We start from the raw sequence: 8,182 nt of genomic DNA, 5'->3' as shown, positions 1-8,182 counted from the left end.
TCGATTCGAATCCCTAACCTTTCAACATTTTGGCAAAATATACCCAATTTCGGGGTAATTTTTTGTGAAGAGTGAAGCTTTTTCGATTCGAATCCCTGAAGTTTCATAATTTTGATAGCTTCTGCCCTATTTCAAATTAAGGGTAATAGTCTGCGAAATGGGAAAATATTTCGAATCTGGTCCCTGCAATCGATGAGAATTGTCATTTTACGCCCAATTTTGCATTTGGGTTAAAGTTTCACAATTGAAGCTAATTTGTAGCAACGGGCCCCTGTAAAATTTGTGCAATTGACAGTTATTACCTAATTTTTGAATTTCTTGCAACCCTAACCCAAAAGTCGAAAGTTTCACAAAATTTGGAAAATTTTCTCGGCTTTTCGTGATTTTTTTCGTGCAAGATTTTAGCGGTTGCATTTTTTTTCACCCATCGAGGGGGAGTTTTGTCAAGTTTATTCCTCGAGCACTTCTCATCCATTGTGGGTTTTATAATCATTTATTGATTGTAAAAAGGGGGGAGAATATAGAAATAGGTATTCGAAGCTTCTCGAGTAACCCTTTTCAAAGCGGATTAGAAGACCAATGTTACTTCGAGGGGGAGTTGGTCTTGATCGCGCACGAGCTCGTTTGGAAATTGAAGTTGGTACATACAATCCTAACTTTGAGGGGGAGAATGTTAGGGTGCAAATTTCTCCTTAGATTTTGCTTACCTGCTTGTGATATGTAATGGGTTTAGGCTTTCCTCTACATAGGAAGTGTATGGCTCCCATTTGATGTAAGACCCATTTTGGCGTGATTATACTAGTGAAAAAATTATTGGAAGACCCATTTTCTAATAGTTTCCTAGATCTAATAAGAGCTTAAACATATTTTATTTACTCTTGGTGTTCTTGATGTTCAATTTATTCACTTGATCTTTACAATTCCACACATGTCCTCAAAATCAGGGTTACTACACAAACCCTAATTATTAGGGTTTGGACCCTATTTAAGTACCATTACAGCCTCATGCATCCTCTTATCTTCAGCCCCTTCCTCATTTAGAAACCCTAAAGTGTCTGAGTAATTTGTGAAGCTTGAAGAGCCCCTTTTTGGTGTCATTTTTGAGCCTTTGGAGTAGAAGGAAGAACCTTGAGGTTGTGGTGTTTCACTCAAGGCCTTGGATCCAACACCTACTTCCTTTTGTGCATGTTTTGGAGTTAAAAATCTTCAACCTTGATGTATATTTCTTATGGACCTAGTTTTAGCTCAAAGTTGCCACCTTTTTGTCCTAAAATTCTTCTTGGTGAGTAGGAGTTACTCCAAGACATTTGAAGTGTCCTTTCACAGGTTTTAGGGGTTGTTAAGTCATAAAAATGTGCTCTTAGTCATTAGGGGGTTTGGACCCTATTTAAGTACCATTACGCTGGGTGTACATGATGGGCTCCCCGACTCCGCTCAACCATGCAATATGCCCCATGTATATAAAGAGTACGCCTAGCATACTCATTGAGTCAACTTGGTTGACTTTAACCTGGAATTTTACTAGGGTTTGAACTAGGGGCATTTTAGGTATTGTGATCTGTATGTTAAGTTTGTGTCACTGAATTTATTAAGGTAAGTGGTAGAGTTGATCTCGGAGCAGCGTGCTTCTCAGTTTACTTATCTGTGTATGAGCTGAGTTTTCTCCCTGTATCCATGGGTCGAATGTACCAAAGCTGACCCATTACTTGTTGTGTAGAATGCAAGTTTCTTTTGTTATATTTGCATGAAAGACTAGGATCTGGACCTTGACATTTGCATTAAAGACCAAGATCTGGTCCCTGACAATTATATGAATGACCAGGATCTGGCCCCTGCAACTCGTATGTAAGACCGAGATGTGGTCCTCCATAATGTATGGAAAGACCATGGTTTGGTCCACGGTAGAAAAAGATTATAAGACTATGATTTGGCACATAGCATTTATTCTGTTTTGTGTGGTATGTGGTACTCTGGGTAACTCACTAAGCTTTGTGCTTACAGTTTATGTTTATGGTTTTAGGTACTTCCAGTTCAAAAGAGTATGGTGCGACATGATGTCAAAACATCCTCCCCTCATATTTTCCGCATTTAAAATAACGGTACTATGATATTTTGAATATTATGACTTGATGTTTTTTTTTGAACAATTAATGAATGATTTGATAGGCCTTTAAATGAAAATTTTTATTCCTCTTTTCGGGATGTTACATGTGTGTGTGTGTATATATATATATATATATATATATATAGAGAGAGAGAGAGAGAGAGAGAGAATTTATGGAATATATGGCTATAAGGGCATTTTAGGAAATCTACGGATAACTACAAGATGATTGACATAATAGAAGTGAATGATACTCATGAAGATGAATTGAAACTCTAATGATGATATTGGAACACAAAAATGAAGGATTACCAGTAAAGCTCTAGCTATAGTGATTGTTTTGGCACAAGGGCAATTTGGGAACATGTAATGGAAGTGGGGATTCCATGGTTAGATTAGGCTAATACAATGAGGTTAATTATGGGTTTATGTACTAGACAACGTCCGGTGATCTTTTTAATGACTCTGTAATAATTCACAATGTTTAGAATGTAAGGGTGACCAACTTAAGCTCTTAATCCTTCCAATTGTGTAATTGTAAAGATTATGAATTTAGCATTTGGATTGAGGACTTAATGAGTTAAGTTAAATTTTTTGACATGATAAAATATCCTCTAAATATGTTTGGAAAGGCATAAAAGTGATGCAATTTGATAAGTTTAATGGCATTAATCAATTCAAACAAGTTTGGGAAGAAAAACTTGAATTTTAGGCTTTTTGGGCATATAAACCCTTCCACACGACTCTGTGCCGCCTCCTCAAGGGAAATATATAGGAACGTGTGGATCCTACTGTTTAGGATATGTTGTATTCCTCATAACATTTACATATGCACTCGGATTTAGACATAGTTTATGCCTACATTCATATGTTTACGTAATGAATGAGTCGAAGAAATAAAACTTAGTAATGGAATCTATAACGGGTATTTTGGTCATTTTCTTGACTTTAACCTGCATGTTATATAGGTGGTGTTAGAGAGTGTTGCTCTAAGGAAAGGAAGTAGAACATGACTTGCTAATCCCCTTGTGATTGAGGTGAGTACATGTTGACATTCTCCCACTTTATGGTACGTGGAAAAATGATTTTATGATAATGAAATATCACAGTTTTGATATATGAGAAGTTTTGAAATGAATGTGTTAAATACTATTAACAGGAACGTTAAAAAGGAATGTCTTGAAAGCAAAAACATTTTGATAGAAAATAATATTTTGGAAGAACAAATATTTTGATAACGTGTTTGAAATGTTTTCAAATCTAGATGCTTTAATTTTAAATTGATTATTTTGATACTCGTGTAATGAATGTGTAAAGAATGGAAAGTAGTGGTATGCTATAAGTATTGATCATGTTTGAATGTGAAAGCTAGAAAGTAAGTAATAAAGAGACAAATGATTCGTCCAGACTATGATGCCTCACAAGGGGCCTAGAGGAATCTGCTGGGGTGGTACCTCCCCTTCGCAATGTAGATGGATTAATAGAAATGGTGCCTTCTTGGACTGATTTTCTTTTTTCTACCATGGTCTAGACTTGGGATTCGTTCCTTTACTGGACATAGACCCTAAGTATAAGAATTGGTTCATCGGCTCACCTTCCTATGTCTTAAGTCATATCATAGTATTTCTATCATCTAAGGATGTAATTTATAATTTAACTCCATTCGTTTGTAATAATGCATTGTGTAGGCTTGTGAGTCATTTTTGAGAGAAATCTTGTGTGTGTGTGAAGCTTGTGGAAGAAGGAGAAGCTTGAAGACTCAAGAAGGAGATATTATCTCAGCAACTTCATTTCATTCTCAGCATATTCTAGTAAGCAAGTCTCAGACTTTCTTAATGATTTCTTGGATCTCTTCTCTATCACTTTTATTGGGTTTTGGGTCCAAATACCCTGATCATTGGGAAATGGACGTCCCAAGTGAGTATACTTCCAGATCTGGAACTATGGAGGGCTTTCATGGCATAAAGGTGCAAACCTTATGGCCATTGAAGCCCTATGCAAGCTATTGGATGTCATTTTGGCCTTTTAAGCTCAAAAAGGCCATGCATGGAGAGAAAAGTGGAAGTTTTACATATTTATGTAGTGTCTAGGGTCTAGATTTCAGTTTATTTGCCTCAGTTTAGAGTATTGATGGATTTAGGATCAAGATCTAGTTCCTAAAGAGTTGGGGTTCGAGATAAACTCGTTAAGTGAGGGTATTAACGGGTAAAGTCAGAAATTTAACCCTTAAAAGGGCATTTTAAGTTATATGGGAATTATGAAGTTTAGATCTGAAGAAAGGAGCTTAATCCATTAAGATGACTTAACAGACTGAAGAACTCGTCGAGTCCATAGAGGAACTCGACGAGTTGGGTCGAAATGCCCTGACCCCATAAAAGGAAAAACTCGACGAGTTTAGGACGGATTCGAAGAGTGGAACTAGAAAGTCCCGATTCTGATGACATGGAAAACTTGGCAAGTTCGTGAGGAACTAGACGAGTTGGATCATGTTTTTAGGGTTTCTGATTTATGGAACTCGGTGAGTTGAGTCAACCAAGAATGTTGACTTTGACCAAGGGTAAAATGGTCATTTTACACTCAGAAGGATTATTGGATGTTAACTAAGTGTTATTGTGACAATGGTAACCAGGGAGTCGTTAGATCAGCCAATAGTGATTCCTCACTGCGACATTTCACAGTTAGCTTTGCTAGGTGAGTTTTCCTCCTGGTTGAACGGGTCGAAGGCACCAAGGTCGTCCCATATATGTTTAGATTAGTAGCTAAGTGTGGGCGAGGCTCGTATCTCATATATAGTCGAGTGCGGGCGGGGCCCGTATCTCATATCATTATTTGAGTATGGATATAGGAATGATTGATACATTTGATTATACTTGTTGTCTGTGTGTTACTTGTATGTATGTTTAGTAGCTGAGTGTGGGCAGGCTTCGTATCTCGTAGTTAGTCAAGTGTGGGCAGGGCCCATATCTTGTAGATAGCCGAGTATGGGTGGGGCCCGCATCTCACAGTCAGCAGAGTGTGGGCGGGGCCTATATCTCCTTGTTAGCAGAGTGTGGGTAGTGTCCGTATCTCCTTGAGTGTGGGTGGGGCCCGTATCTCCTATTAGCATGATTATTTGTATGGTATGTGGTATTTTGGGGAGACTCACTAAGCTTCATGCTTTTAGTTTTCGGTTTTGGTTTCAAGTACTTCCGCTAGTAAGGAGAAGAGCTCGGATGACTTCATTGCACACACCATACTGTTTAGCCTTGGATGATTTACTCTGATGTTTGGAAAGGTGATTTTAATATAGTGTTTGATATGATGTTTTGAGATACTATCACCTATATTTTTATAAGATAATGCGGTTTACTATGGTTTTATTTATAAATTAAAAATGAAATTTTTGGACCGTATTTTTGGGATGTTTCAAGACGTATCAGAGCCTCGGTTTGAGGGATTCAGGCACACTCTCGGGTGTGTCTTAACTCAAACTAAGGTCTGGGTATAAATGTTTTTAAACAAATCATTTTTACAAAAAAGGGTTTTGAAAATAGAAAAGAGGTGTAGTGCATGCAATCAGCCGAGCTCAAGTAAGTACTCCCAAATTACCCATACAAGTTTATGTTATGATATGCTCATGAGAATTGCATGCTAGATTAGGGCTAAGGATATAGAAAGGATGCCTCATGTGCCTATTATATGTGTATGAGCTTTATGAACTGCATGCTAGTACTGAGTTGTCTATGATATGATGGCCTGATTAGGATATGCTTGATTATGTTCACTCAATGCTCGAATGTTGCTTGCTTTTTTCTTTTAGGAGTTCTAGTTATCTCTAACCAACTAGCTATGCAGTCAATAGCGGTGGGATAGCGGTGAGATAGCGGTGGGATAGCGGTTATCGGTAGCTGGTAAAATAGCGGTACTAAATAGTGGTCCAAAATAGCGGTACCGCAAATAGCGGCGATAGTGACCAATATTGACCGATATTTGACCGCTATTTGACTGATATTTGACAAACATCGGTGGGATAGCGGTGAAATAGCGTTTATAGCTAAATTTTCTATTAAGTCACTTCATTTATTATCAAATTTTAGATATATGGTGGGGGATTATGAGATTGATAAACATTTGCTTCAAGCATTTTTTAATTTATTATATGTTTTACTTAATGACCATGTATTCATCCAATAAAACACAAGGTTACAAAGGCGCTACATAACATAAAAATACCGATATCCCACTGCGATAACCCATATATCAAATATCGGTCCTTGACCGATATTTGATTTTGAACCGCTATAACTGCATAGCTAACTAGTAAACGAATATGTTAAGTTACATATTGCGAGGACTAAATAATTTCAGAAGGTTAGGTTTAGCTCTATTTCGTAGCTCTTGTTTGAGTCCAACTGTTTTAGGGTAGGACCTCTCATTCGTAGAATTATCTATTCGTAGTGATATGTAATGTATTTGCGAGCTAGTTCGGGGGAGATAGCAGGGACTTCTTATGCAGCTGATGGCAAAGAGTGGGTTGGTGATTACCCTAGGGCAAGCCTAGGATGAGATTAGTGTGAGAATAACCGTACCAGTAGAAGGGACTTGGTGGAGTCAAGACAGTTCTTGAGGAAAGTACAGATAGATGTGGACGGTAGTATGGGCCCGTACTACCGAAAGCATAGGATTCGTACATGAATCAATGAAGGATGAGATGAACCCAAGAAACTTGTATTATGTGAGATCCCTCGAGTTATGATGTGTATAACAATGTTTTTTACGATGTATTTTCAGTATGGTGACGCTACGCACTAGGCCAGTCGGCAGTTCAGGTGCCGGTGAGGGATCAGGCTCGGGCTCTGGACCCGGACATCTCGACGAGCAGATGAAAGAGTTCATTTCATCTGAGGTCATGCACAATATTTTAGACCAGAATCATGTGATCTTCGGTACAATCAAGGAAGCCATCTTGGAGCTTTAGGATGAGAGACTGAGTGCATTCCGCACCGAGGTGGCGCCCATGATGGGGTCGCGCACATCGACTTTCAGGGAGTTCAAAGCATGTGGAGCTCCAGACTATCATGGGGCTCGGGACCCCATTGCTAGCAGCAAGTTGTTGGCTGATGTCGCCAATGCCTTCCGTACGAGATGATGTCCCGAGGGGGACAAGGTCCGACTTGCTTTCTGTGTTCTGAAGGGCAGGGCACGTGACTGGTGGGAGGAGGTCGGACATGACAGCGGAGATGATGCAACTCTTGATGCGATGATATGGAGTGACCTTTCGGCCAAGTTTAGTGTCGAGTTTGCACATGTGATTGAGGTGCAGCAGCTTGCTAGGGAGTTCTAGGATCTCCGACACATGAATGAGACAGTGACGGAGATCACCGCTATGTTCACGAGGAGGGTCCTTCTCGTACCGCAATACGTCGTAGACGAGGAGATGAAAAATGCCCGATATCATGAGATGTTGAGGAGTGATATCCGACAGTTTGTGAGCTGATCCATCTACAAGACACCAGAGGATATGATTGCTAGGGATAGAGAGAGAGAGAGAGAGAGAGAGAGAGAGAGATTGATTTAGAGATAAAGAGGAAGAGGAAACTAGATGCGACATCTAGTATGGAGGGTTCAGGCAAGAAGCCCAAGGTAGATTCCCGAGGGAAGGGCCAGCAGGGCCAAGGCCACTGAAACAAGTGTGGGAGGTTGCACGAGGGGACGTGCAGGGCTTGTAGTTTGGATTGCTTCAAGTGCGGCCGAACTGGTCATGTTAGCAGGGACTTTACTGCTACCACTACCACCCCGACAGTATCTGATCTGATTTGCTTTTAGTGCAACCAGATGGGCCACAAGAGGTCCCAGTGTCCGAGTATAGCAACAGCAGGGCAGGTGGCAGTACCCCGCTCCTACTACCTTGAGGATTACCGATGGCCGCCAGGGCCGGGTTGAGGCACTAGTGGCGAAGAGCAGAGCCTTCCAGTTGACCGCAGAGGAGGCACGTGTAGCACCCGACGTCGTGATGGGTATGTATCTTATCCTTATCTCTTTATTTATATTTATTGTTGCTTATGTTTATGTGTTTCATTATAGGCTCGTTCCTTGTAA

This window comes from Lactuca serriola, chromosome 2, assembly GCF_051521515.1.
Source record: "Lactuca serriola cultivar US96UC23 chromosome 2, Lser_US96UC23_V15, whole genome shotgun sequence".
In the NCBI taxonomy this organism is placed as follows: Eukaryota; Viridiplantae; Streptophyta; class Magnoliopsida; order Asterales; family Asteraceae; genus Lactuca; species Lactuca serriola.
The sequence above is the reverse complement of the archived record's forward strand: the minus strand, read 5'-3'. Positions refer to the sequence as shown.